Source organism: Alligator sinensis, unplaced genomic scaffold (assembly GCF_000455745.1).
Source record: "Alligator sinensis unplaced genomic scaffold, ASM45574v1 scaffold1258_1, whole genome shotgun sequence".
Lineage (NCBI taxonomy): Eukaryota > Metazoa > Chordata > Crocodylia > Alligatoridae > Alligator > Alligator sinensis.
The window spans coordinates 554515-564964 of record NW_005842520.1 but is presented as its reverse complement, the minus strand read 5'-3'; the positions used below and the strand labels follow the sequence as shown (position 1 = coordinate 564964).

Below are 10450 nucleotides of genomic sequence, written 5' to 3'. Positions count from 1 at the left end.
TCAGGGGGGGGGGGGGGCAGGGTAACAAGGGAACCTGCAACATTAAAGGAGCCGCAGTGCACCCCGCTTCTGCCATGAATTCGATAGGTCCCTACCTATAGTACAAATGTATCATGAAGGGGGAAAAACACAACGAACCTCAATTTGAAGAATTTTTATATCAGCTTCCAGCATACCCAAAATACATGTTGCCTTTTAGTATTATGAAGTCTTCAAGCAATATAGTCTAGCAGTTTACAGATTTATTCACTAAAAATAATCTCTTATTGAGATTATTGATCTCACATCTACTTAAAGAGAGTTAGGCAGGCTGCTGCTGTGCCTCCGACCCCAACCCAGCATTGGGACTGGAGCTGGAGCCAAAGCCAGAGCTGCCGCCTGCCCCCTGCCTCATCCCCATGGCTCTGCATGCTGCTCCTCCCCTTAAGTTCCCAATCTCCCCCTCCACACTGCTTCTCCCTGTCTCTTCAACCTCTGCTGCATTATCCTTACCTTTGCGCTACACTGGCAGGCTCCATCCCTCCCACCGCTATTGCTACAGGGCCAGGCTGGAACAGTACTGCCGGCTCCATGCTGCTGCTACAGGGCTGGGCTGGAGCCATGGTCTGTTCATGGGCTGCAGCAGGGATGGAGCCTGTTGGTGTGGAGCAAAGTTAAGTGGGGGTGGAAGGGCAAGAAGTGGAAGAGAGACTTCAGTGAGGAGAGGAGCGGAGGAAGGGGAGCAGGGACCTGAGGCTGCAGGTGACAGAAATGGCATGGAGATGGAAGGAGGGGGGAACATGGGAAAGGAAAATCAAGGCAAACTGAGGCTGTGGGGCACAGGCACAAGGGGGTATAAGTGGGGAGGCAGGCAGCAGGGGGCTGGCTGCTTCTCTCACTGCCTGCTCCCTGCTTTCACACAGCCTGCCCCCTACCACCTGCCCCCATAGCCTGCCCTTTCACATATGCTCTCATACTTCCTTCCCCACTGTCTGTCCCCCACTGTCTAAACCATTACTACCCCCCTCATCACTTCCCCCCCCACTTTCAGTAGTGGGGATATGAGTTTAAGATGATCCTTCAATAATTAAGTTCCATGCATGGAAAATTATAATAAAGTTATACATTTTTTGTGTGTAGAACCTAAATACTGGAGGGTTGTCTCGCATTCAGGGTTTTTTTTGTATTCGAGTAAATACAGTACATTCAGTCTTGGTCTCACCAACATCATCAGCTATTATGATGTTGTTATCAGCTATGATGAATGTTGCCTACACTAAGCTAATGATCTTCTCATCAATCTTTTTTAAGGACTGGATTGTAGGCAATCTTGAAAAGCACAGGCGTAGACAAGGACCTGAGCCAGAGGAGGATCCAGACCAGAGGCCAAGGCTACATGAGAAGGTCAGAACCAGACAGTCCAAATCAGTAAGCAGGATCCAAATCTGTAGTCCAGGCAGTGCCAGACGTCAGGAGTCAGGGAATCCAGGACACCCAAAAGGATAAACAGGACTGGGCTTTTGCCAGGCAGAAGGGGAACTGTACAGCTTCTGCACCTTGTGAGGCATTAAATAGCCAAAGCCCAAATGCAGGGTCCAGGCTTGTACACAGTCTCCTAGTACCAACAGTTCTCAATGGTCACTAACGTTGCATTGTACCAACTTAGCTTGGTCCAATGGATTGTATCATTTGTTTCAACTATGACTGTAACTGATATCAATGGTACCACAAACCCTTCATGGGATGTCATGCATGTTTCTCTGAGTTTGTTTTACGGATATGACATCTGTAGTTTCTCTTTATTGGTAGTGTCAAGACATGTTCAGTCTTATTGTCCTTATGTTTACTTGTGGCATTGTGGTATATGATATGAAATGCATTTTTATCTGTTGTAATAGGGCCACAATTCCATAGTATGATAAGGATGATCAGGTGTCTCTCCTTGAACAATGCATTTCTTTGCACCTGGGAGAGGCTCAAAGCCCAAACAGCTGAAGAAAATTAGCACTGAAAATTAGCATCTGACATAGGTATGGTAAATAGCCAAGCAAGCCGACCCTGGCAAATGTGATCTGAGGCCCATGAGCCTGGCCCTTCCAGACAAAGACATATTTACATTTTAAGAGGAGAAACATTAGCATGTTATCACCTGGGAACAAGCTATTCAAGGAAGGACATTTCTCACAGTGGGAAAATTAAATGAAAGACTATGTTTGGGTATGTTTGAAAGGATGAAAATATTCTGGTCAAAATTAGATCTGGAAAGACTTCCTGTTTGATAAACATGCACACCCTTGGGGGCCGGAAGTTATATGCATAGTGTGGGCTCTGCAAGAACCCAGAGGATAATGTATGTGAATGGCCAGATAAGAAACCATATTTAAGCCTGGTCAGGAGAGCAAATGTTTGTCTTTAGTTTTCCCAAGCACAGGGAAACACTTTAGGCCCTCAGCCAGTGGGCTGAGAAGCTACATTCTTGGATTGAAGATTCAAGGCAAGATTATTTTTTCTGATATTTTCCTGCAGCTGGTGTGCAGCAAGCCTGCCCGTCAGCTGCAGCAGCTCTATGGTACCCTCCTCCCTGGTTCCCTGGCCTCACTCAGTAGCATATCTATGGAGGGTGGACCTCCAAAACAAAAATCTGGTGGGGGGGGGGAAATGTGTGTGTGTGTGGGGAGTTCTGGCACCCCTTCTAAGTTGGTGCCCCAGACAGGTGCCTCACTCACCTTGCCCCTCTTCCAGTTACTAAGAGCTGGCAAGACCTAGGTGACACAGGTAAAGCTGAGGTGCTATTGGTCAGGGAGATAACCTTGGACACTCTCAGTTGCTCTCAGTGGTTAAGCAACACATGGTAGAGAGGGGTTTGGGGTTAAGGGCACTTCTGAAGTTGTGAGAACATCCTGGGAGTGTTTTCCTGACTGCATTCAGGGTCAGCATGTGTCACAAATGGCACAAGAACACCATTACAAGCTTTGTATGCATTCATTGCTGTGACCACTGATGACAAGTGACTGGTGGTTGTTGTCTGTAGAAACTACTGAAATGTTCATCAGGATTTTCAGGAATGAGGTAGCTGTACATCAGCAGAAAAAGGTGGTGTTTCTCATGTCTCACTCTTGGGCTGAATTCTCACAGAATCCCGCTCACCATCCGTACTTTCCTCTTTATGTAGTAATCATGCAATTGTAGGCTGAACTTTTTATTACATTCTGGATTCTGTGCTTTGCCAAGGATGACAGGCTTCAGTTTATGTACCTTGTCAGCATCTACAGATAGCTTGACAGATATCCACTCCTCCTGTCTTCTAACTCCTTTCATTTTGTCTGATTTCATCAGCAATTTGTCAGGCAACATCTTGAAAAACAAACCCATCTCATGTAAATGGTAGACATTACGCAATGAATACAGCTTGATGCATTGCTCTGCCTGCTCCCAGCCAGTGTTGATCAGTGCTGTGAATCAACTGACATGCATTTCCACAAATAGCCTTAAAGCACTGAAGCCGGTCCTTAAAATACAGAAAGTCTCCACAAGGCAAAACTCTGCACAGAAATATTTGGCTTTCATGTGTAGTCTCAATGTTCTGGGACCCAGCTATCCTCACAAATCACAAGTGTAATACAACTTCTACATTGCTATGCTTTACTATGTGCAGCAGCTTTTGGAGTGTCAGCACTATTATAAGACATCCACTTTGTTTCTCATACAGTGTGCCAGTTAACCATATGACCAAATTTCATACTAATAAGTGCATAATTTCTTGGATATTTTTGGAGAACTGTCTGCACGTTAAACATAAATTCCTTAGTTTGGTTTCATTTTCAAACAAAACATTTTAAAATTTTCTACACATTTTTAGATATGGGCTATTTGTACTGCACTTGATTTACAACTGCATAATGGTGTTGATCTAATTGTGTCCCCTCGGTGATTAACCTAGGAGAAAATCCATTCCAAAGCAGATACTGAAGAAACATCATGAGCAAGACAACATACAAAGACGGTGTTAATATTTGACCTGGGATATTTACTAGCTAACTACCCTAGCTAATCTATTGTGCTTATATAACAATTGCTAAAAGCATCTAGAATATATATTTAACATATAAAACAAGTATTGTTCATATTCTTGATTATTAGGGCAGTGAGGAACAACAGTGTCTGTCTGTATGTGAATATCTATTATTTTTAATGTTTTACACAGTCTGGCTAGAATTCTTTTCTTGACTACACCTTTGCTATCTCATTTAATTGATTGGGCTTATATCAGGGTGGGCAATTATTTTGGGTGGAGGGTCGCTTAACAAGTTTTGGTGAGCTTTTGAGGGCCGCATAGGTAGCCCTGCCCCTTAATAGTTGCCCTGCCCCCTGGTCACCATCTTGGCAGAAGTCCCACCCCTAACCCCTGACCTTTGCTACTGGAAGTCCCTCCCCTTGCACCCTGGAAATACTCCTTTTAAGAGGGGGGTTGCCATCTTAGAACCAGAAAAAAAAATCATACACTAAAAGTCAAACACCTAGTATAATGTATTGTCATTTTATTACAAAAATATTTTTGTCATGATTTGTGTTTGCATAGTCTATATAGAGAAGATTGCATAACTCCTCAAAATAAATTCTTAGTCCTGTATATTGTGGGGGGGTGGTTGGGTGTATGTGTGTGTGTATGCTGGGGTGTGGGGGTGTGTATCTGTGCATGGTTGGGTGTGAGGTGTGTGTATGTGTGTGTGCATGGTGGGGCGTGGGGGTATGTGTGTATATCATGGGATGTGGGGGGTATTGGGTGTGTGTGTACGGTGGGGTGCTGGGGTGTGTGTGCATTTTGTGTGGGGGAAATAGGTTATGTTGGGGGTTGTGTATATGTGGGGGGTTGTGGAGGCAGGGTGTGTCTGTGTGATGTTTGGGGTGTGTGAGAGAGGTTGGGAGGGGTGTGGGGCCCCACGTTCCCCCAGTGGCACGGCAGCAGGTAGGGTTGCTCAGGGCGCTGGTGCCTGGCTCCGGCTGGTGCTGCATATTGCCACAGGGAGTGCAGCCCCTGCTGGGCAGTCTGCATCACCAGCGCTCCATGCACTGGCTAGGCAAGGGTGGAAAGCCCCACGCACTGGAACTAGCTACGGCAGGAAAGGCAGATAGCTCTAGAGTGTGAGGCTTCCCTCCCATGCTGCATGGAGTGCGGGGAGCGCTGAAGATACTGACTGCCCGGCAGGGGCTGCATTCCTTGCTGCAGCATGCAGCTCTGCTGCTGCTCTTTGGTGTTGCTGCATGCCATGGGAGAAGTGTGGAGGGGTTCCCCACACCCCTGCCAACCTGGGCTCTGCACTGCCACTTCCACCCTGGGCACAGGCTCATGCTCAACGCTGCTGCCAGCCCCAGGTCCTCCACTTCCCTATCTGCTGCCCTAAGCAGGCGGGCACAGGGAAGTCTGCAGCAACAGCAGCAGCCCTGCATGGAAGCTGCTGCTGGATGGGCTGGGCCCTTCTGCCCATGAGGATGGGAGTAATGCACAACAGGGTATGTTGTAGGGGCTGGATACATGAGCGCCTCGCTCCCACCCTTGTGGGTGAAAGGGTTAGGTGAGGCACAATTTGTTGGTGGGTGCCATGGGCCAGAAGAAGGTGCTTGGCGGGCTGGATATGGTCCATGGGCTGTATTTTGTCTGGTCCTGAGTTACATATTTTGATTTTCAAAAATGAACAAAAATAAGTAACAGACTCTCCTAGTCCAGGTCTTATACAATACAATCTTTACTCAGGACATTATTTCTGATGAGTTGATTTTTTGGTAATGTGCATCTAAATCTGGGCTGTCCAACTGGTAGCTGCAGGGTGCATGTGGCCTGCAAGGGGTTAAACTGTGGCTTGTGAGACTTGCCAGCACATCTATTGAAGCTGCTGCATTGGTGTGGCTCTGAAACCCAGCAGGTGAATGCTGCTATTGCTTGCTGTCCCACCCACTTCCCTGCCACTTATTTTGGGGTCTTTGGTTGCCATTGGTGTCTAAACTTAGCTGCACAAGAAAAGGAGGGAGGGGTGAGTAGCGATGGTGTTCGTCCTCTGGGTTCAGGAGGCATTGGCAACCATGCCAACAAGCTGCCATCCTATTGCCAGAGGTGGGTCATACAGCTTTTGAGAAGTTCTGAAGTCTAGATCTGGCCCATGAGACTACCTGAGTTGGACACCCCTCATCTAATGAACAAATTTAGTAATAGAAGAGTAAAAATGACTGTTTGGATCATTAAGTCCAGCCCCCCCAGCAATTGCAGGCAACCAAGTAATTGACAAGGGGTGGCCAAACTGCAGCTCATGAGTAGCATGTGGCCCTAGAACAGTTTAAATGCAGGCTCTGGAGAAAGACACTGAGGCATTGTGCACAGATAATTGACTCCATGGCCAGGGACAGACATTCAAAAAGCCAGAACCTGAATTGATTCAATCTTTTCAGGTTAGTCTAACCTTCGTAGATTGAACCAATTTGCATGTGAACAGACATTTCCTCTTGACTCAGGAAATGCAGGCACATGCCTGCAGTGGCTCAGACCAGAAGCTGGGGGCCCTGGAGTGTGCCTTCAGCTGCAGGGAAGTTGTGCTGGGGGGTGTTGCCAGCTCCAGCAGTGGCCTCAAGTAAACTGGCCAGGGAGTGACTTTAACTCCCTCCTCACTGTCCCACTGGCAGAGCACCAAGCCTGGGTCAGCTTGGTGCTTCCCCATTGCTGCTGCTGCGGCAGGACGGGGGCATGGCCAGATGCTGGCTGGCATGGCCCCCTGAGGCAAAGGGGGCAGGAAGGGGGTTTATTCCCCCGTCTGCCCCCAGGGTACTCCCCCTGGGTACTGCACCCAGGGCCTGCCGGCCCCAAACACCACCTCCGCTCATTGCTCCCTGTACAGGGCAGGCAGTAGAATAAACCCCCTTCCTGCCCCTCCACCAGATGCCGAAAGGAGTGGGGAAATAACCCCCTCTGTGGCCCTGTTGCCTAAGGGGACCATGCTGGCCAGCCCCTGCCTGCACCCCTGCCCCTGCCACTGGAGCGGTGAGGGGGCAGCAGCCCCTGTCATGGTTTCTTGGGTGCACAAGACTCTTCCCAGCACTTGCTACACTGTTAGTTTTTATAATATTCCATTAATCTTTATAAATTCCCTGAAATTGTAGATTTTAAATATTCTGTGCATTTTATTCTGGAAAGATGAGAGTTAAAATATTTTCCTTCCCATGGACATTCTGCATATTCTGAAAGTTCAGATGTTTAAAAATATTTATACAGGAAATTCTATTTAACATGTGGTTCAGAAAGTATTTGGTTGCAGTGGGCGGAAAGGTTTCCAAAATAAAGAGTGCAATAAATATTTTATCAATTCTAAGAGATACAGCTACAGCACTGAGGTGCAATACTAATGCTCTTAAAAGAAAAGCTGGAAAGCAGGGCAGAATACAGGCACTAAAGTAGTGAGGAGTTTGTTTATTTAATAAAAGAAAATAAGACTGTGAACATGTTCTTGCTTGCTAGTTAAAGCCCCTTCTACACATTACAGGTATGCCACAATTAACTGGATAATTGTGCAATTACCTTGAAACCAGCTACCCGTGCAAAGGAGCTATCATGTCACAAAAAGCTCCAACCAGCTATAACATTAGACCTCAAAAATGTGTACTAACTTTATAGCTGGTTGCTACTGAGCTTTAATTTGCACGTGTACCAGAGTCTCTCCTGTAGCAGGGAGCCCTGGCAGCTGATGGGCCTCCCAGCTGCAGGGGTGCACCATGGGGCTGGGAGGCCCATTGCTGGAGGGATTTTCAGTCCCTGCTGACTTTGGGTCCTGGTGGCATGGGGGTGCAGTTGCCCCAAGGATGCATGAAACCCCCTGGGCGCAATCCCACAGCGTTTGAGGGTGCATGAAACCCTTTGGGCTGTGAGCTCCCCCCACCCTTGGGAGTGCATGAAATCCTAGGGGCTGTAGGACTGAAGCAGCCATAATCCCCGACTTGGGGATGTGTGAAACCTGCAGCCATGGCTGTTTCACACATTCTTGAGGCTGGGGGATTGCAGCAGCCACAAACCCACAGCCTCAGGTGTGTCTCACAGCCCTAAGGCTGGGGGATTGTGGCAGACACAATCTCTCAGCCCAAGATGTGTGGGGCGCTCCATGGCTGGGAGTCCCTTAACTGAGGAGGCTCCTAGATGCAGGAGCTTGCTTCTTAGCAGCAGTAAGGTACAGTGTGATCTAATGCACGATCCCACAAGCACACCTCCTGCTATTCAAGTGTGGCATGGCAGGAGGCGCAATTGTGTGGATCATACATTAGACCCCATTGTGCCTTTAACTGCCTATGTAGGAGGGGCCTTATATTCTGCACAGCTCCACAACAATGACTTGAACTGATCTTTAATCAGGAGACATGTTAAAAAAATTATTGTTGTTTCAAACCTGAAGTCTATAATTCTGTGCTTGTTAGAAAATTAGGATCAGATTGTATAACATACAACTCTAATTTAATCCTAGGCCTGACCCTCACCAGACTTCCCCCCGACCCTTTTGTCAAAATTCAGTAAAATCAATTTTGGCTCCTAACTTTAATCGCATCTGCTCAGTGGCCAGTTTCTTCAAGATTCACTTATTCTGGCTTTAATATTGTGAAAGCTAAACAACATATTTTGGAGGTACTTCTGATATGCAGAACTCCTTAGAATATCATATTTACTGAAATCCAAGATGAGGTTTTCTTCCCCATTTTACATGGGGGTGGGGAAAAAGCCTCGTCTTGGATTTGAGTATAGTGAATGATGGGGCTGGAGCTGCTGCTGCCATTGCTACCTGGAAATGTGCAGGGGAGATCACAAGGTGCAGGGGGTGAAATTATCTGATCTTTTAGGGCTTCTACACATGTGCGTGGAGCCTACTCCAACACACTGGAAATCTAGCACATAGGAGCAGACTCAATTAATTGAGTTAATCGATTCTGCTGGAGTGTGGAAACTGACATGCTCCAGCAGCCTTCCACATAACATGTATCAGTGTCACTGTACATCTCCAGACTGAAAAAATGGCAGCAGTGCGCTTTGATATAAAACACATTCAATGAGCTTTAGTTCAAAATGCATACATGTAAATATAACCTTAGAGCTTAAACTTGCAAGGCACAACTCTGACATATATCACTAGCCCTCCATTCTCAAAATACTATTTATTTGGGATCCCCAGGAGGCAGGGACATTATCTTTGTGTTGTCCTATCCTGAATCAAGCATACAATTAGCACTTAAAATATTTGAAATAATAATGATGACATGTACAGTTATTTTTTACATAAAGTATTATAGCACTAAAATGATGAGCTCAGCATAAATATCATAAACAATATAAATGCCCGAATGAGAATTATTTGCTTGTTTATTTTTGTTTGCTTTTTTGTCTGTGAGAACTACAATAAAAGTCTTGCCAACTGCCAGCTTCACAAATCTGCCTGCACAATTTTGATGGATTAGAGCAGAGGTTCCCAAAGTTGTTTTTTTTTTTTTTTGAGTGCCTCTTTCCAGATTGACCACCTGCCCACACACCCCTCCCAGCATGTGTTTTATATTTTAACCCCTTCAATACCAATTATTATTATAATGAAAATTAAATCAGCCATGACGATTTCTCCTACATACCCCCCAGACGTGTCTTGTGTACCTGCAGGGTTACACGTACCACAGTTTGGGAACCCCTGGATTACAGAATTTCCTGTTTTCAGTATCTAAATCATGACTTCATTTGACCCACCTCTCCTTTGTCAACCAGAATGCACTGTTTTTGATGTATAAGCAGGACTGGATAGACTAACCAATGTTAAAAAGGTATCTTATATTTTATGTTTTTAGAAGCATGGTACATTGTTTAAACAAACATGTGAAACATTATTGGCAAAGTATCATTGATAAAGACTCAGTACTCTGGGAAACTATTCCAAAAACTAGAGTAACCTTATTACTTGGTGCCAGCTATATCAGTACATCTAGCCTGGGGTGACAGAAATCCTTGAATTGGAAAAAGGGATACATACTTTGTTTTTTATCATATGAAGCAGATGATTGTTCTCTTGTAGCTTACTTAACACTATATTTCCATGGTGGTTAACTGAAGATTATTTGGACTAGAAGGCAGAAATCTCTGATTTCTGTATTCCTGTTTTTAATCCAAGGAAGAAGCAGAATCAGACATTTTGTTCCTTTAGCCTAAATACTCTTAAGCTACCAACAAGGGGAAAGTTGAAGGATTAATTTAGCTACAAGATCTATTCTTTTCCTTTTTAGAAAACATGCATTATGTTCAGACGACAAAAAAGGAAAAAAAGTAACAAGCCTTATTCCACCTCATGTGCAGAAAGCCAGCAGATTAAACCTATGAGCGATATACCTAACTAGTATTTTATACTTTTACTTTTTCACAGAAGACTGATCCTTTTTTTACCATAGCCTAGAGCTGATATTTTTCAAGAAA

At 45.5% G+C, this 10450-nt stretch overlaps 1 protein-coding gene across 4 annotated transcripts in view; it reads right to left on the bottom strand.

The window, feature by feature from the left end:
- Positions 1-10450, bottom strand: part of RNF180 (ring finger protein 180) — a 169899-nt gene that overhangs the window by 70604 nt on the left and 88845 nt on the right. The gene's annotated exons all lie outside the window — the stretch shown is intronic.